Source organism: Xenopus tropicalis, chromosome 8 (genome assembly GCF_000004195.4).
Source record: "Xenopus tropicalis strain Nigerian chromosome 8, UCB_Xtro_10.0, whole genome shotgun sequence".
Taxonomy (NCBI): domain Eukaryota; kingdom Metazoa; phylum Chordata; class Amphibia; order Anura; family Pipidae; genus Xenopus; species Xenopus tropicalis.
In genome coordinates, this window is record NC_030684.2 from 114727105 (window position 1) to 114747751 (window position 20647).

Below are 20647 nucleotides of genomic sequence, written 5' to 3' on the forward strand. Positions count from 1 at the left end.
TGTGGGTCTCTAGTTATCTAGGTCAAGTTGTTATTATGGGGGACTTATTATCCAGACATTGACTGGAGTAATGGGGTGTCCAAGTCAGAACTAAATTAGCAGGTTTGTAAATATGCTAAATGGCAACTTTTTATTTCAGGGAGTTTAAGAACATACTAGGAATGATTCTCTTTTGGACCTGGTGATATCTAATAATACTGAACTCATCGCTACCATTATTGTGGATCAGCATTTATGGAATAGTGATCATAACATGGTCTTCTTTGAGATAATGCAGCAGAGACAGCTCCATAAAGGAGTAACTAAAACACATTTTAGATGTGCAGACTTTGCCAGTATAAGGGCATCTCTGCAAATGTGTCTACTGGGGAAAGGCTTTTCACAGGGTTAAACACAGAAGGAAAATGTTGCTTAACAAGAATACAGGTCATCATAATTCCCTTGTAAGCAAGGAAAGGCATCGCAAAGCCAAACCTTTAAAGCTGAATATAAGTGAAATTCTGAACTTTTATTTTTCATCAGTCTACACAAATGAGGAGCCAGTTAATCAAGGCTTCCATTTAAATATATCAGATTCTAGTAATATAACTACTGATACATGGGTCAATTTACAGTACTAATAAAATGATACGTGGGTCACTCAGGAGGAAAATTCAAAAGAGACTTGAACATTCATTGAGGTCTGGCATGGTGCCAAGGGACTGGTGAATTGCCAATATGGTTTATTTTTCAAAAAGGGATCCCATTCTTAGCCTGAAAACTATAGGCCTGTTAGTCTGACATCAGTGGTAGTAAAGATTTTAGAAGTGGTAATAAGGGATAGAATAAATGAATGCATTGCAAATCACAATACCATGCAGGATGCTGCCACTTTGCAGAGTGATTAGACAAAACTGGAAAATTGGGCAGCAAACTGGAAAATGAGGTTCAATGGTTCAAAGTTATGCACTTTGGTAGAAATAATATAAATGCAAGTTATACACTAAAAGGTAGAGTTTTGGGGGAATTAACTGGAAAGGATCTGGGGATTTTTGTAGATAACAAAACTACTAAACTACTAAAGCAAATTAAGTGCTGTCTTGCATAAAAAAGGGCATTGACTCAAGGCCTCAACTTGAGTATGCAGTGCAGTTTTGGGCTCCAGTCCTTAAGAAGGATATTAATGAGCTGGAGAGAGTGCAGAGACTGCAACTAAACTGGTAAAGGGGATGAGGCGAGACTGTCATGGTTGGGGATATTTTCTCACTTTTACGCCAGAAGCAAATCCACTTAGTCTCACATTAGCTTTAGGTCAGTCTATGTATGGCCAATCTTTAGACTCCCCAAACAAAAAATCCACCCTCCCCTTATGGTTAATGCCTGTAAAAGGGACTTGGTTGAGTTCTTGAACAAGCATAGTATGCAAGGCTATTGTGATACTAATATCTACAGTTAGTATTAATGCTGGTATATATGGTTTATATATGTGAGTGTATATAAGTCAGTGTAGGTTTGTGTGTGCTGGGTTCATTTGGAAGGATTGAACTTTATGGACTCCTTTTCTTTTTTTTATGGTCTTTTTTCAACCGTATGTAACTATATAACAGGATTTTTGGGAGTTTTGCGTGAATACACACATCCAAATTTGGGTTTATTAGTTTAAGATTCAGCTGATGATTTTGTTGGGGATGTAGTATATGGTTGTGTATACAAGCGGTGTGCATGATGGAGACAAAATACACAGTAGTGACTAACCATGAATCAGTTTTAATGAAATGCTTCTTTCCAAAATGGTGGCCTTGTGACTCACACAGGGGCACAGTGGGAGAGGGATGTGTGCTATTCCCTATCATGTGATGACCAGAGGTGTGTGTGTGCAAAGCCTGTCATGTTAGCTTTGCCTTTATAAGGAGGATATGAAGGAGTAACTGCTAAATGAAAAAATTACAGTCTGTGTATAGAGAGCTTTGTAGGCATGTTTTATCTGGTGTACTGTGGTGCCCTGTGTACTTATCACTGTGTTATTGTGTGTGTCTAATGGTGCCTGTGTGTTTTGTGTCTCTGTTTATTTACACTGGGAAAGGGGGGAGGTTTGATGAGAGAAGGAGAAATAGAGAGGAAAAAGGAGGGGGATCGGGAAGCAGAGGTGAAATCACACTTATAAGGGTTCCCTTAGTATCTATATAATGGCAAGTTGAGCGATAACAGTATGATTACAGACTGTACATAGCTTGTGGATTTTGTATAGAAGGAGATGTATCTTTGCTAGCCCACCACATGCCTATTGGCTGGTGGGAGTTGTAGTTGGAGAGCTACAGACTGCTCATTCCTGCTATAAAGACAATGGAACAAGGGGCAATTGTGTTTAGCTGCTGCTAGATTTCCAGCCCCCCATCCCCACCATTGACCCAAATGGTAATTACCTCAGCCATGCCAGCTTGGTAAGAAAAAATGTCACTGGGAAAGGCAGTAGTGAGCGTTTCTGAGCGCACTGGTGCACTGGCAATTTATGTTTTAAAGCATAACAAAACCCAGTTTCACTGAGGTGCCAGATTGTTAGACCCCCCCAGTGTGCTAACCTGCAAGGAAAAGCATTGACCTGGGGTACTTTCCATTAGAGTGCCACGCCACGTATTTTCCTAGGGATGCCACCTGGCTAGTATTTTACCAGTCTGGCTAGTAAAAATGATGCTTGATCCAAATGTTTCTAAGATAAATATAGAGGAAGGCTGGTCTTTTTTTTCCAGGAAAGTTGGCAAACCTTGGGACCCTTTGCCCCACTCCCAGGCAACACAGCACTCCGCTAAATAGTCCTCCTGGCTTGTGCGTTTTTAAGGGAAGAGGAGTGCTGGTCAAGAGTCCCACTGGCCCTATTTGTGTTATTGAGGGGGTGCTTAACAAATTGGCACCCCCAGTGAATTTTGGTTTCATGGTCCTTGAATAACAGGAGACTCAACTGAGGAGTGCTCATCTCTTCTTGTTAGTATATCTGTGAGTATGCATGTACCAATAGGACTGCTTATATGTATGCTCTAACAGAGATAAATGGCTTTGAATGTGTTGGCAGTGATGGGTGCCAAAAGATAACCACTGACACCCATGAGCTGGCAAGTTGTTAATTGCACAATGACATAGTACAAATCACAGTTGTTTGTGATGCTGCTTCTGTGTTTGTATGCCCAGAAAGAAGACAGAAGGCAGTATATTTATTTATACTTATTGGGGGCAACGTAATCTCACAGTTCAGTCTCTGTCCTGTTAAACTGTCATACAAGGAAAAAATGTGCTTGTTTGGCCAGGTTGGTGAACAGTGGGTTTTTGCTCAATTTGACCACCCATGTCCATTAAGACTAGAGATGCGGCTTACTGTTTGGAGAGGGTCCTATGTCACCAGTACTAACATGGTATTGACAGGGTAGCCATGACCCGGCATATCAATTCATTATAAGGGATATTGTATATTTTGGATATTGCTATTGAATTGCATTTACAGTCATTTTTATTACTTATGGTTTCTGAAATATTTTAAGTTTTACCCTGCTAGTACCAGTACCAGTCAGCATCCTGGGTTATACAGGAAGTGCATGCACAATTGCATAGACAGTTAGGGCACTGATAATCTTCAAGGAAAGCTGGTGAGCCTAAAGCCTGGCACTAGCAACATAAAATTGCTATTATCTAAGAAACCACTAAAATTAGAAACAGAATGTAATTTGCTAACGTCCAGATTACATTCTTACATTCATTAATTACATAAATTGGGGTTTAGCTTAAATGAAGAAACCTGTTATCCAGAAAGCTCCTTGAATTAGGCGAATACTATAGACTCCATTTTCAAGGGTTTTAAATCTTTTAAATGATCCCCTTTTTTGTGTAATAATAAAAAAGTATCTTGTACAATCCCAGTTAAGATGCCACAGACAGACACTATTTATTGGGTTGGTGGGGGCTGTTCGGGCCTCTGTGTGAGTACAACAACATGGCCCAGTGAGGAACAGTAGTTGTGAGCTGGAAATGTAAGGCAGGGCCAAAGCTAGGGGAAGATGGGAGAGCCCCAGCTAAGGGGTGGGTGGGGGCACAGTTCTGATAGAATGAAAAAACGTTGGTTTGGGGTATGAGAACTAATGATCGTCTGGTGGGACTGAACTCTATGGCTATGGAAGGACCCAATGTGATCCTGTTTAGCCTCACCAACTGTTTACTTTAATAAGAGGAGAGAGGAAGTCGGGCTGTCACGCTAGCAACTTAGAAACTACAGCTCCCGACATCACCCTATAGCCACTGCCCTTCAGGGGCCGTTACCAAATGCCCATGTCTCTGAATAATGTTCCAGTGCCTATAGTAAATGAATGATACTGCCAGACGGGTTCGTGAGGAAATTGCCTCAATACTTCTGTGTATTGCCATGTGGCATCTCCTTATCGCAGGGGGCATGGGGGTTCATGGGATAATGTTCTGGTTGAGTGGCAGATGGGGACAGTGGTAAAGGCGCCTGGGGGAGTCATGCTGTGTGAGACTGAGAGCAGGACAGGCACATGGCTAAGGCACAATGGCGTGGGGATCTCAGGGGGAACGTTCTGGTACAGTGTGACGTGTGCTACAAAATCAGGAGGGATTCTTATGGTGTGACATTGGTCATGTTAGGCAGTGTGACTCAGGTATATAGTACCCTGTGATAGGTGACATGGAAGGGGTGTGTCAGTCGGACTCCCAATAGCAGGTGGCTGTAGAATTGGTTCTGGTTCATTCCATGATCAGGGACTGGTAGGGTGGTACATACCGGTCCCATCCCAGGGATGTGCGAAGCTGAGACACTTTTCTGCCCTATCCCCCCCTCCCCATTGGCCCTCCTCACCGGGCCATTCACTCATTGGCTATCCCACGTTCTCCGTTTTTTTTTTCGCTATTGGCCAGCGACACCGCCCCGCCCGCCTCCTATTGGCCTGTCAGCCCATGGGATCCACGGCCGCCTGTGATTGGCCCCGCTCGTCCGAGCTCAGCCATTGGCCTTGGGGGGGCGTAGCAGGAAGACACTGTCGCTCTAGATCTGCGGCGTAGCGGATCCCGGGGGTGATTCTTTCTCCGCCCCCTCCGCTGTCACCTCGCAGCTCTTCCATCCCATCCTCTCCCGCGGCACGGAGGGGGCTTGACCGAGCTCGGAGCTCGCCACTGACAGATGCCTGCGTGACTTTGATGCCGCGACCGTGGGCGGGAAGCGAGTGACACACGAGGGAAGCGCAAGGTAGTGACGGTGCGGCAGGTGGTGGGGCGCAAGCTTCAGCCCAGCGACTCTGGGGCAGCTCTCCCTGCATGGACTACTCCGCTGCTCCAGGGTTACCCTGCTCTCAAGCTGCCCCTGCCGCCTGCTGGGAGTTTCCTACTCCGGGGGCATCTTCTCCTTACAAAGTGGAATTTTCATTTCGATTTTACTTTTCATGCTTGTGCGTCATTCCTTATTATATGATCATTGTAGAGTGTATTGGTGTGTATATGTGTGTGTGTGTGTGTATATATATATATATAATATACACTCCCTACATAGAGTACATATATATATATATTATACATACAGACATTTGCATGCCTTGCTGCACCCTGGAATCAATCGATCTATCTGTGTATCTATGGATCTGTCTCAGGGCTCACTCTGTGCTGAGGGTTTCCAGGGAATCCTTTAGGCTCCAGTAACTAGCATCTGGCCAGATTTATGTTATGGGGCGCTGGGAGTTGCAGTGTAACAACAGCTGATGGGCTGCTAGTTTATTAACTAAAAGATGTTTGGTGGTTTAATGTAATGCTTACACTGAACGGTGTGTGTGGGGCATTCAGGTGAATATAGGGACTAGTTGGGCAGTCGGAATAGAAAATAAACCTGCAGAGAAAGAAACAGAAAGTGAGGGCAGAGATAAAGTCCTCCTGTCACATTGGCTGGGTTAGCAGCACCTTCTGTTTACTTCAGGATTTCTTGCATTTTTCCCTGCTGGGTTGCTAATACCAGTTCTTGTGGTTAAACTATTCCAGGCATCCCGCGCCAAATGCTGTGAAGGAATGCTAAGTGATGCTAGCCCTAAGGCAAATGGCACACGCGCGGCCATTACCCCCATGTTCTGATTGCTGGAAACGTGCCCAAATATGAGTGATCACAGTGTAGCCATCTCCCTTTATATTAAATGACGTCCCCTTGTAGTACAGCACTTAAGATCATTTATCAACCCAGAGTGAGTTTCCAAGTGTCCCCACTGCTGGCAGTACTTGTAATGATGAGTGATTGGGATTGTCACTAAGGTTAAAGGGCAGATAAAACACCTAAAGGTCATGCTTTCTATGAATCACTTTCATGGTATTGTGTTGCTGTGTCCTCCGCCTCCTGTGCAGTCTTTATATACCTTATTAGTGCGTCCCTCCTTCTCCAAGCCCTAGGTCCAACTTGCACAGTGCAGTGGCTGAAGGTGTAGGAAATGTAAGGGGCATGTGCACCATTAGCCTGTGTCCTAAAGCGGATTATGCACTTCCCCCAAAAAGAACAGGAGATGATGGTCTTTGCTGGGGGCTGGTCTTAGCCCTCTTAAATGGCATCTTTTGCCTGGCATAGCATCCCTAAGCCATAAGAATGATTCTGTATTTACCCTTTTTTTAATCTTCCATTCATTCCTGTTCTGTGGCATGCAGTGTGAACAGTGACCATGTAGTCTCTGTATATTTGCATACAAGTGGCAGCTGCTGTATTGTTTACTTTACTGAAGCATTTATCAAGAAAATAGCCAAATTACCTCTCATATGACTTGTAAGGTGGTTGTTATTGATACATTTAGAAAAGGGCGTTTGCAAGCAGCATGGCAACTCCAACACCAAAATGTATGTATGTGTACTGAAAGCTGCTTTCTGACCATTGTAAGAAAAAAGAGAACCAGTACAGTATAATGCTGGTTAGATTTTTCATTTCATTGCTTTCATCAAAACATGTCTTGGCAGTGCCTGAGTATGAATTAACTGGGGCAAATACCTTTAAACTGGGATTTCCATTGTTAGTCATAGATTAATCAAATTGATAGTGATAAAGGATGGTTATTGGCAAAAGTGTAGGTGTAAATATGTTGTTGTGCAGGATTTGTGCAATTGCTTACACGTGTGTGTAGAGGATTTGCTGGCTGGCTGCTTAGTTTGAGTTACCTTGCACTTTCTCATGTTATCAGCCCAGTGACTCTGCTTTCTCCATTCGCCAAATGTCATTACTTATTTTCTCCCCTGAGAGATGAGCCTTGGCTTCTCTCCAACCTGGGGCATCTTTTTCCCCCTCTTCTCTTGGGTGCAGATTGTGCTTTTGGGTCAGAATTAGTGGAAGAGGTACCAGATTGGTGGTTCCTATACCTGGGGATAAAATTGTCTGGAACCTTATTTCAAATTCTCTTGCACTAATGACACTTAGGAGACGTTTTTGACCATTTTGGGCTGAAAAAGGGAACCTGTGTGCCATAAGTCAGAGGTTAAACATGACTAATACTTAAGGGGGTATAATGGGTGTTTATTTATGTAAATAGCTCTGTTAGTAGTTATCTACACCCTAATCACTGGACCTAATATATATGTATATACACATTTATACTGCACTGTTATTAGTGAAAACCAATTTACAATCTACTTGATACACACAACTCTAGAAAACGTGCAAAGGAGATATACATTTAATGCTGGAGAAAATAGCAGGTTCTGAATAACAACATGTTTACAGTAGGCTTAGATTGACTGCCCCTTTAGATATACACTCAGACCTGTGGGGTGGCTACTCCTGAAAACAAGGCACCAGCCACCAGAGAGCAAAACAGATTGTCACATGACTCTGCTTGGGGCTGTTATTGATATTTATGGACTCTGTGTATTTACACTGTGTTGTTGGGGTGGGGTGTTGTTGGACTGGAGGAATGGGATAGCTCCCCCTGGTTTAAGGAGCCAGGAATTCACTACTTAGATCAGATTGCCAGTGCACAGATAAACCCCCTGCATAATGGCCACCACCTGCTTATTTGTAAAGCAAAATAGTCATGACACAGAGGTTAAGGGAAGAAGTTGTTTATACAGAGCTCTTTATCTGTAGTTAAACTAAATCCGCTAATTAATGGCAAGATTGAAACAAAACCAATGTTCTGTTACTGATGTAAAATAAGAATAGATTCTACTTATCTTACTGAAAAAGTGTGTATAGTTCCCCTTTGAACACACTAGAGGTGGCCATACATGTTAAGATCTGCTCGCTTGGCGAGGTTGCCAAGTGAGCGGATCTTCTCACGATATCCCCACCTACGGGCGGGTGATATTGGGCAAATTCGATCGTCGGTTTAGGGCGCAGTCGGTTTGGGGACCGCATCAACGAGCCGATGCGGTCCCTGATCCGACTAAATCTTTTAACCTGGCTGATCAATAGCAAATTTCAGGCCAGATATCGGTTGGGCATGCCTGTCATTGCTGCCCCTACACGGGCCGATTAGCTGCCGAATCGGTCTAAGGGACCGATATCGGCAGCTACAATTGGCCCGTGTATGGCCACCTTAAGGTACAAGATGCTAGAAAGTAGTGGTTTGGGCTTGCTTTCAAGTAACAAATAGGTGCGTACTTGAGTATTTACAAAGCATGTCATTACACATTGTATACTTTTTATAGCAAGCAGTTCTACTGGCTATTTAAGCCCCAAAATAGAGAGGACAAACACTATTTCTAATAGCAGTTATATATACAAATAAGTCAAAAACCATTACAAATATGTAATGACTGTATAGTGCAAAGTTGCTTAGAATTATATTTTCTTCTATTAGGCATAAAAAATGATATTTTGAGTTGACTTGTTCTTTAAGGTAACAGCAGAACAGGACATTATTTTTTTTAAAAGTTCCCTTATTTTCCATTTGTTACATTTTCCAGTATTTGTTTTTGGTGCTGTAATATGAACCCATTTTTTTGTTTTACTCAAGTTCTGACTTTCCCCACCCAGGCTGCTGTGATTAATTAGATTGATAGCTCCAAAGAGGAATCAGGTGGCCAGCATTGAGGTCAGGAAAGAATCTTTTCTTTGCGAGGGGATTTGGCAGCTGTCTTGCTGGGAATTTGACTTCTGTTGGATCTTTGTAGCCTTTAGGGCTCATACTCAATATCCTACCTGCGTTTCCCTGTGTTGCGTTTCTCTGTGTTTTACTGCAGGAAGGAATGCATCCTGTTCTTGCTAATGTGCCTGTTCTCACACAGGTACATGTAAGCGACAAACGCATCCACCCAACCCCCCCCCCCCCCTTTTTATTTTGCATAATAAAAGTTGTTTGTAAGTGTCATTGCCATTGAATGCAGTATCTGTATGTTTATATTCACCGCTCTGCTGTTTCTGACTCCTGAAACAATGAACATACCTGGTGTAGAACTGGCATCTGCTACATTGACTTAAGTGTCAGAACTAGATAATAAATATTGATTAGAAGTTAAGTAACTTTAACATCACTGAAAATGTGTAATGAATATTAGAAGGTTGCTTAGAATGATATTTTTTTATTTTGTAAAAAAAAAAACTAAACAGTTTTTGGGTGGCATCCCTTTTTAATAGATTTGTCCCATTGTTTGTAATTAAAAGAGGCCATGACTAACTTGAAAGAGAATTCCATTCCTGGTGTAGAGAAGTAAGGTTTTACCTGTTTGGTGCTCGTAAACAAAGCCATTTATTATTCAGGAATGTATTTTATGTAAAGCATAAGCTCAAGGCAACCCCCTGGCAGTGCTGAGTATCCTTTGATGGGGGTTAGCAACCAAAAGCTGTGGTCACATGAAAGCTATAATAACTGAAATGCGTTGTTTTTGGATAAAAGGACCTGGTTTGTCCACACAAGTATCTCTTTAACATATCCTGCTGTATAGGGAAGGCCAAGTCAGCTTGCTTTTATTGCTTCCTGTTTCCTGCTAAGGAAGTGAGATGTGCAACACAAAATACATTCCCCAGTCTGCTAAAAGGCGGTATAAAATCTCTGAAAGTGCATTATACAGCTGGGATCATAATTGTTTTCTTTCAAATAAAAGTGTGTGTAAGGTTGTGTAGTCGGAGAATTGGCATTTTTTCCATTTTGCATGGGGGAATCTGTATGGCTGATACTTCGGGCTATTTTTGTTTCCTTTTTGGCTAGCAAAAGAAGACTTGCCTGTCTTGCTTGATGACAAAATTTTTTTTTTCTGCATTATGAAATATGAATTCTAAACTTTTCCAATATACAGGTATCGGACCCCTTATCCGGAAACCCGTTATCCAGAAAGCTCCGAATTACGGAAAGCCCGTCTCCCATAGACTCCATTTTAATCAAATAATTCAAAATTTTAAAACTGATTTCCTTTTTCTATGTAGAAATAAAACAGTACCTTGTAATTGATCCCAACTAAGAAATAAATAATCCTTATTGTATGAAAAACAATCCTATTGGGTTTAATTAATGTTTTATTGATGGGTCCTATACCTGTACATGAATTTAAAAATGTCACATGTGTAAGTGTAATTGCTATTGGAAGCTGTATTTGTGTAGCCCTTTTTCTTCTCTGGTTCAGACTCTTGAAACAATGTAGCAGCAGGGGGAATCTGTTTTCTGTTACTCTCCTATTTCTATTTCCTTTATGGCAGACTACAGCAGCCTATCTTGCTTTATGATTGGAGTTTGATATACTCACAGGATCAGAGCCAGTGTCCCAAAGACAAAGTAGGAATGTGACATATTTGTTATATAAATGGCTCATAAACATTTACCACTCTTGCTTGGAATGCCTGTGGCTGGCTTAACAATGTAAACATATGCATTGTACTTATAAACTATATGATGCATAACATCTAAGTCTCTCTTATAATGTAACAGAAAATAACATTTTTAAAGAGATTTAATCCCCCAAACATGTAAAATTGCTCTTATGAGCACATTTGCAGTGACTTTTTACTAGGTTTTGTTTTTCTTTTTATTTAGTTTTTTACCTTTTTATAGATACTAGAAATGTTATGCTGCTAATAAACTTTTGTATGTATCTTTTAACTTTAAAGTGCTAATTATGTACACAGCACTGTACAGTAGAATAGATTATTACAACAGGATTATTAAAATAATAGATAAATCCAAGGTATGATAATTAATTCAAGGTACAGTTGCAATAAGTTAAGGATCAAAAAGACAAGAGGATGGAGGTCCCTGCCCCATAGAGCTTACAATCCTAAATGAAATCCTTTTGCCACATTAACCATGAGCTGCAATACTGGCCAGGCTTGTTCTCACAATTCCCTCTTTCTGATAGCAGCCCAGTGCTCCTGTGCCTATAGTGCACCCTAACCTGCTCATAGTGCTCACTCTGGTGGGATGGGATGACAGTATCCAAGTGAAAGAGATAAGGAAGCCTAGCTGAGGCAAAGTAAAGCAATATATTTTATGTATAAACAAATGCAATCCAAGCATTTCCTCTCCCATGAGCCTCAGTCATCCATATAACAGATGTTGCTGCATACCACATTGTAACAGCAGCTGTCTTGGCTTCAAGTGATAGAGTACTGCATTATCCCTTCACTGCTGCTTCCTCTCCACCAATACTAGGCCCCCCCCCCCCCCCCCCCCCATTGGCAGAGAATGTTCCAGAAGATCTGTAGGAAATTGCATTGATTATTAATTAAGCAAATAGGACTGTAAATTATAACATAGTAGAAATAATGTATAGTTCACCCTCGCAGAATCAGTTATGGTTAACTCTGCACTTCTGAATGAAACATTGGATCTGTGGGGCTTTACTGAGAGCAATGTATAGATCACATACATGCTTTATATCTGGCAGAGCTGTATTGGAACAATAATAGGTTTCTTGCTAAATCACTTAACCCCATATGTAAGAAAAGGCACTAAGTTTGCCCCCTAGCAGTAATTTCTACCTGGTTGCTGTGGGTTACTGATGCTGGGCAAACTTGGTGCCTTTTATTACATAGCCCCCATAAATTGTAGATGATATAATTCAGTGGAGCTTTCTGCCAAATAGATGTGCACCATTTGTTTCCTACCTTACATCTTAGTACCAACACAAGGTGGGTGTATAAAACTGCTCTATTAAAATAATTAGAGGAGCTGGTCCCCCCAAACATCAGTCACTTGCTAATCAATTGGCTTTCTATTGGCTGTATTACTGGCATAGGGTTCCCGGGAGTTGTGCAAGAATCTCTTGGCCATAGATTTTACAGGACTCTGGCTTTCTGTAATAACAGAAACTTAGGTATGGTCTTTGTCTAAATCATTAATTATTGCTTAACAACCCTTTAGCCCAGTTGGATTAGAAAAGGTAAAGTCACACTGTAATTTAGTGCGCTTATTTCCTAATACCATTTTTAATTCTGCTCATTTAATATTACACCTGCTACTAAATAGTAATTTATACACTACTGTCTCCTCTTCATTTGAGAAGTTGCAAAAACACCTCATAGCGGAACATAGAGATCAGATAGGTAAAGCATTGGAAAAAGGGGTTTTGATGTCTGTATGGAATGCATAAGCAGTTTTGCAATGCCTAAGGGCTATGATATGTTTTTTTTTTTTTTTTTTGCTTCTATTGGACTCACTCCAAAGGGCACATAGGTGATTGGATATTATGTTTTGACCTAATCGTGCTCATTTATAGTTGGAAGAGATTGTTTCCCCCGCGGTGATTGTTTTAGCCTGATCAGTGTTTCAGCACATGTAATGGACACAGTCAAACCCAGTGGGGACATATGACTTACACCAGAACAGCCGATTGGCTGATAATCCTCACTACACCCCAAGTCAAAAGAGAAGGATGCAGTCACTGTGTAGACACAGCCATGGAAAATGTTTGTTTGCAGAGAAAGCGGATATGTTCTATACATAAAAAATGTTATTTAACATGGCTCCTTGTGTTTAGTGATGGAAAATAAATTCTGTTTTCAGTCAGTGCCACTTAACAGGCTTAAAGCAGAAATTAAGGGAAAGTTGCTTGACATATACACAGCTTTTACTCTGCAGAACTTTGTCTTGCAAACATAACAGCGTGCAGCCTGCATTCATATTCTGATCGCTGTTCAGTTTCAACCTTTGGTAAGCAGGGGTGATCCTATCCTATGAGCTACCCCAGTGCTTGCTTTCCCTGCGCCTAAGGGGGTCCAAGTGGGCCACATTGCTAGTGCAGACTGTGCAGTTGTACTCTGCAATAGCAATGCCTAATTTCTGGGCAATAAATGGACATTAATAACTGGCTCCTAAACTTGAGGGGCGCTGCTGCCCGAGGCAAGGTTCTCACCTTGTTTCACGGCAACAACACCCCTGTTTGTTAGGCCCCCCTCCTTTACAACATGCAGTGAGTACAGATATAGGAAAATATCAGTGTATCAGGCATTCAGCCATGCCTTTAAAAATATGTAGGACAGGAACTACATATTTACCCTAAATCTTAACCTTAATAACTTTCAGCTAGGATTTCAGGTATATTTAGGTGAACAGATGAGCGTTCCTTACTCTAACTGGTCTTCACAACGGGCCACCCCTGCCATTGCTCCAAGCCTCCCCATGGGGCCCAGCCCACCTAGCAATTTCAGAAACCACCACTATATTATAGGATTCGGACTAGGGTCAGAACAAGCCCCAATCAGCCCATTTTGGAAGAACATATTTGTTCCCTTTTATTGCATACTTTATTGTGATGTGAAAGCATTGCCTCCAATCCACTTATGAGCTTCTGTGTGTTGTAACTTCTCATACTCTCCCTCACGAGCCAGTTATTTAATAATAGAGGTATAGGATATGTTATCCAGAAACCCGTTATCCAGAAAGCACCAAATTATGGAAAGACCCCTTATCTGAAAAGCCTCAGGTCTTGAGCATTCTGGATAACAGTTCCCATATCTCTACAGTTAAGTCTGTATTAAAGGAACAGTAACACCAAATAATAAAAGAGCTTTAAAGTAATAAAAATATAATGCACTGTTGCCCTGCACTGGTAAAACTGGTGTGTTTGCTACAGTAACACTACTATAATTTATATAATAAGCTGCTGTGTAGCCACGGGGGCAGCCATTCAAGCTGGAAAAAAGGAGAAAAGGCACAGGTTACATAGCAGATAACAGACAAGTTCTGTAGAATACAATAGTGTTTTATCTGTTATCTGCTATGTGCCTGTGCCTTTTCTCCTTTGAATGGCTGCCCCCATACTACACAGCAGCTTATTTATATAAATTATAGTAGACTTTCTGAAGTAAACACACAACTTTTACCAGTGCAGGGCAGCAGCACATTATATTTTAGTTACTTTTATACACTTTCATTTTTTGGTGTTACTGTTCCTTTAAGCTGGAGCTCTGATGTATATCTTATGTTCATGGGGCAGATGTATCATGACCAGTTGGTATTTGCCAGAGCAATAATAAAAAAAAACAAAAACAAATTAGTTTATGAGCTATTGCTGATTTTGAAGTAACACAGAAAATGATTATTACTGCTTCACTCCCCCATAGCTAAGCACTATATTAAAATGAATGCAACCATCATACTTTTTTGGAGACTTCCCTAATTGCTTGTTATATAGTTCAGTGCTGCTAACACCCCATAGGAAGAATTGCGTTCATATTGTATTGCATGACAAATTGGAGCATTAAAAAAAAAAAAAGCTTTTGATAAATGTACCAATTTGTTAGAACAGTTTCCAGGCTGCCAGGAAAAGTGTCAATAACTGTGAAAAATGCAACCTGCCAGTAGCCCATAATGATTGCCTAGTTTAAATCTGAATGAACCAGTTACGGTGTGTTCTGGGCCTGGTAGATGTACTTGTCCTTTCCATTTAGAGGCACCTTAACATTTTTATGAAAATCTAATAGGACAGTATTTTGTATTTTTTTTGTTTTGTTTTTTGGCTTTTCTATGTATTTACCAGTATTATAAGGCACCAGGCTAAGCTGTCTTTCAGTGCGTCTCATCAGAAATCAAAAAAACTTCGCAAAATCGCCTTTACTATGTATGTGAATGTTGCTGTGGTAGCAAATTCTCGGTTTTGACCATAAACTGTACGTCAGCCCGGCACAAATGAACGTTAGAAAGCTGTCACTCATTTTCACTTTCGCTTTCCTGTCGCACATGCATTTACTTAAGTCTTGTCAGAGCCTTGACAGCTCTGCAGATATATTTCGGTGCATTTGTCTAAGGGCTCTGGTACACGGGGAGATTAGTCGCCCGCGAGCAGGGAGTTTTGCCGCGGGCGACTAATCTCCCCGTGTACCAGAGCCCTAAATGTCTTCCTCTTTGTAGTGAGGGTTATCTAAAATAAACATTGACTATATATTGGGAATGCTGGCACTCTCGTCACTTGATAGTAGATATTCCTGGGTGCAGTCTGAAGCTAATTCAATGGATATTCTTGCAAATAGGGACTGCTCACACAGGGCTTACAGGCATACAATGAACTTTTATTTCAGAGAAACTGACATTTGGGCTGTAGCACCAGCCTTTCTCAAATTTGATCCTATATATATATATATATAGATAGTCTCCGTTTTGATTCGTGAATAAATGACGTTTCTTCTTAAGTCCTGTGTGGAGCGGCTCCTTTGATCAAAGATATATATATATATATATTATAGTGATGTACCAGAGCCACAGTCAAATGTAAAAAGACTTGGAGAGCAACACAAACACCATAAAAGTTCATGGAGGTGCCAAATAAGGGCTAAGATTGGCTATTAGGCAGCCTCTATGCACACTATCAGCTTACAGGGGGCTTTATTTGGTAGTAAATCTTGTTTTTATTCAACCAAAACTTGCCACCAAGTCAGGAATTCAAAAATAACTCCCTGGTTTGGGGGCACTGGGAGCAACATCCAAGGGGTTGGGGAGCAACATGTTGCCCCCTGAGCCACTGGTTGGGGATCACTGTACCAGAGTATGACTTTTTCCAGAAGATTCTAGCTCAGTCTCAATTGTGTGAAATCCCTTTGTTCTTACATCCAAACAATTCTATCTAACCTGCAGTCAAATATTGGCTTAAGTGAGAAAAGTGGAGGCGATAAAGAAGCAAATTTATAGGATTATGGTATCTCTATTTCGTGTTATCCTGTCTTGTAAAGCAAATATCAGTGATTTACACAGGGACCACTGATCCTGCCTAATTATCGGCTTTACAGACAGCTAGAATGCTGCGACTGGAAGAATGCAGAAAGATATTCCACTGTGTAACTTTGAAGAAGTGACTTTATCTTTATTTTAGGGGAAAAAAGAAAACATTTTTAATAAAATTTTAGGCTGTGTGGGATATTTATAAAGATGTATAAATGTTTTTACTCCATAGTATTAATGCCATGGACTACAGTTGTAGATATCTAGAAAGTAATTATTATTATTTTTTTTAATTAAAGACTACAGAATAATTATGATGCTGTTATTTTATACCAGGTGGAACCCATTACGCGAATGGAGTATCATTAGAAAGCGCTGTTTTTACACAATCTCTTCAATCTGTTGTCTCTATTCACACGCATTCAGCACAGCTTTATACAAAATATTTGATGCCATATATGGGAGCTGATTTGTGTTACTGAGCATTTATAGTATTGGGTGATGAGTAGCACTGGGCACTAGCACCCATCAGATCAGAGTGGCATTTAATGACTGACTGCCAGTTTTTTTCAAAACTGATCTGTGTCAGTCAGGAAAGATTTGAAAATTTCAAACTGTTGGAAATCCTTCAGGATTCCCCAGTTCAATATTTGATGAAGCAGTGAATTGGTGTATTTCAGCACACTGTCATACGTAGCTTTTTTTTTTTGTCCCAGTTTTTGGAAAGCCACCCATCATTTTCTGGAAAACCCCATGTCCCTGATAGCCGAATACCAGATCCCATGCATGTATAATATTTCTGACCTGTAGCAGTTAAAATCCAATGCGTTAGGTTTTCTTTTTTTTTCCCATGGTAAGTAGAACCATGTGAGAAAAAGCGCAGTGGGCACTAATCAAGCATTGATACAGAATGTATCCATATATACACGTGATCTAATTTTGTGTTATAGAAGTGTATAAAGATTAAAGGGGTTAACTTTTATATATGTTATAGAATGCCCTATACCTAACAACCTTGCCGTTGGTCTTCAGTATTTATTTTTTTATAATTTTTCATTATTTTTATAGTTTTCTCTCTTGAATTTTTCCAGCTTCCAAAAGGGGTCATTGACCCCCAGCAGCTAAAAAAACTATTGCCCAGTAAGCTTACAATGTTATTACTATTGTTATTTTGTATTCCTAATCTTTCTATTTAGGTCCCTTCCTACTTATATTCCAGACTTTTACACCACTGCCTGGGTGCTAAGGTAAACATTACCCTAGCAACCAGATAGCTGATTAAATTTTAAACTGGAAAGCTGAACGAAAAGCTACATAACAGAAAAAACACATAAAAGTTCACTTTTAATTTATTTATTTTATAGAATGTCCTAATCTTTCCAGCTTTCAAATGGGGGCCACTGATCCCAGCTGTTAGAAAATTATTGCTTTTGAGCTTACAATTTTATTATTATTGTTACTTTTTATTCCCAACTTTATATTCATATCCTGTCCTATTCATATTCCTGTCTCTCATTTTGACCACTGCCTGGTTGCTAAGCTAAACAAGGCTCTAGCAACCAGATAGCTGCTGAAATTCCACACTGAAAAAAAGCTAAATAACTGAAAAATTCTAAAAAATGAAAATCAGTTGCAAATTGTCTCTGCCAATGTCTATGCCATACTGAAAGTTAGTTTGTTAAAGGAGTTGTTCACCTCCAAATTAACTTTCAGTATGGCTTGTTGTTCAGGCTGCTGGTTGTTATGGTAATATTGAAGCTTGCCCTGACTATTGCTTTCCTCACTGCTTGGTATGAAAACCTGTGTGTAAGCTTAATGATAAACAGGAGCACTTAATCCCTGCTCTTTGATAGGAAGAGGTTAATTCCAAGTCACATGGTTACCAGGAATCCAGTGCCTTTATGCATGCTGAAGAAATGAAAGTCTCCTTTAAATGCAGCTGAGCAGTCCAGAGCGTTCTCCACCATTACACAACCCTCCAGTGTGTCAGGGACGGGCAGCGTCTGTCTGGCCCTCCCACCATTACACACAGACCCTGCCAGGTGCCCCATTGCCTAATATAACCAGGCTGCCTAAATTGTGCACATTCCAGTTAAATCGATTACAATTCCACTCTGCATTATTAGCCAGTAATTATCAGCCTGTGCTGAGCATGCAACCTATTTACTTCATCATTTAAGTACATAGAGCCACTTACAGCATCATATTACTTTGACCTTTCTATCTGTATTTTGTCAAGCTTTTAAAGCTGTATTTGCATTAAGTATTACGTCCCTGTGCTTGAGCGAGCTTGTAGGCTTCCTCTAATGTAGTTACCGTTATATACTTCATTTGTTTGCCCAGAGCCCTGAGGTGAGAGTGGCTTCCCATGAATGGAATATGAACACAAAAGGCTTGTATTTATAGTCTGAATGTACCGTGGGTTGAAAGAGTTAAGAAAGAAGAGGAATTTTCCATCCCAATCACAGGCGGACAGTGAATTCGTTCAGACATATACTGGAAAGAAGGGGTGGGTGCAGCAAGCAGCCTGCCCACCACAGCATGGTGTCAGTCTTAGAAATTGAATTAATTAAAGGGCTATGTATTGGGTCATTAGACTTTGATTCTCTTTGTTGCCGGTGGGAAGGAATTTTGAAGAGATTAGTCGCCCGTGGTAGCCGCGATTTAATCACAGGCGACTAATCTCCCCTTGTGCCATTGCAATGACACGTGGAGATTAGTCGCCCGCGATTAAAGCTCTTCTATTGCGGGCAACTAATCTTCCGCAAATGCTTTTCCACCAGCAATAATGTAAGTTGCTGGTGGCAAAACGTACCTGTTGCTTTAGCTTTTGGGCAGTGGCACAAGTGGAGTTGCTCGCAATAAATCTTCATTACCGCAGGCGACTTATCTCCTTGACATGCCATCCCACTGGCAAGAATGTAAATCGCCGGTGGGATGGCATACAAGTCTCTTCGGTTTCCCAAAGTTGCCTCTCAAGGAAAGTTTGGGCGGCTTTGGGAAACCAAAGTGACATCTATGCCATCCCACTGGCGATTTACATTTTTGCTGGTGGGATGGCATTGTGAATATTTATCACAGGGAAACTAATCTCCCGTGTACCACTGCCCTTATAAAGCAGCCCAAAGTTGCCTCTCAAAGAAACTTTGTTACTTCAGATAGTAGCCGCGCTGCATATGTTTCCCTGTCAGAGATTTGCATCTTAGCCAGTGGGAAGGAAACAGGGACATTTTGTCGCCCCTGTCAGCCAAGCTTTATCGCAGACACCAAAAAGTCCCATGTGTCATTGCTCTAAAGGAGTGCCGAGGGTTTGCTTAAAGGAGAAGTAAACATGACCTAACTCAAAAAAGGGCACTATAAATGCTTTTTATTCATGCTACTTGGATGTGCATTTTCCATCTCAGAAAAGTGTCTGGAAGGTGAACTACCCCTCCTGGGAATTGTAGGATATTCACTATATATACCTTTGCTTGCATAGCATTTATGGGTCTCCTCGCAGACCCAGTCAATAAATACAGAGTTGTTATTATCAGGGGAGACAAACTTATGATAAACTGAATTGTTAACCAACAGGCTTTATGAATGGACAGGCCTGGTGCTTGGCTGGATGCTGAGCTGCACTTTTACTGCCTTTCTCATAAATAGCATTTATATTCCCTTTGTTTTCTATGGATCAAACGCATTTTGGTATTGGTTGCTCTGCTCAATGAGCCTTATTTATATGTATTTTTTTCTGGAGAATATGGTAGAAAACTTGCCATCTATATGGCCTTTGCATTGTGATTATACTACTAGATATGAAGTATTGGAAATATTCCCTTGACTAAAGAGATACTGTCATCCCCAAGTGTACCATTTAGAACTAATTCAGTTTTCATACGTTCACACTGTTAAGCTGATTTTTGACTAAATATGCACAGTATAAAATTATACCATTTTGAACACCAGTGGAATTTTTTCTTTGGCCCTGCTAAGCTTTCTTTGTCACTCTGCTAGTGAATTCTATTCTGAAATCCTACAATGTTATGAGCAGTGGGTTATAATGATAGTTATCCTCTCGGCATAAGGGCACTGATGTGACTGGCTAACTTTACAAAATGTACCCATTTTTCTATTGAATATTCTTCCAACTTATGTTTCCATGAATCTATAGGGCCTGCATGTTTGCGGAAGCAGGAGTCATGTTCAGTAAAATGTGTTATTCATTTTGTATTATCATTTTTTATTTATTTCATATTAAGTTAATCTTGGTTGCTCTGTGGTGTAATTTTCTGGAAATTTTCCATGTAACACTTAAAGATTTATTGATTTTCCCCCTGTCGCTCTACAGGAACACAGTCCAGGAAATTTTGTTATGAGTGATATTGCAGTTTTTGTTTAAAACCATAACATGAGCATTACTGTTGTATGAAATTTATTAGACATTTTAGACTTGTGAATACTCATTTTTTGGCATATTATTATTGAATTACTTTGAAACCATTTCAAGCTAGTGTGACTATTGTTGCTCAGTGAACAATTGTTGTGCTAAGGTTGTTTGATGCTAATTTGTACCGCACTGCAATATCCATAAGAAA

The 20647-nt window shown here is 40.5% G+C and overlaps 1 protein-coding gene across 4 annotated transcripts in view; it reads left to right on the forward strand.

The window, feature by feature from the left end:
- Nucleotides 1-20647, forward strand: part of bahd1 (bromo adjacent homology domain containing 1) — a 97499-nt gene that overhangs the window by 44415 nt on the left and 32437 nt on the right. The window contains exon 1 of one of the 4 annotated variants that reach the window (XM_012969331.3): nt 4963-5221. The exons of 2 other annotated variants lie outside the window; for them this stretch is intronic. The gene's annotated coding sequence lies outside the window, so the exon portion shown is untranslated. Of the gene's footprint in view, nt 1-4962; nt 5222-20647 lie in introns of those variants that run through there. One more of the 4 variants, XM_012969330.3, reaches the window with a different exon arrangement.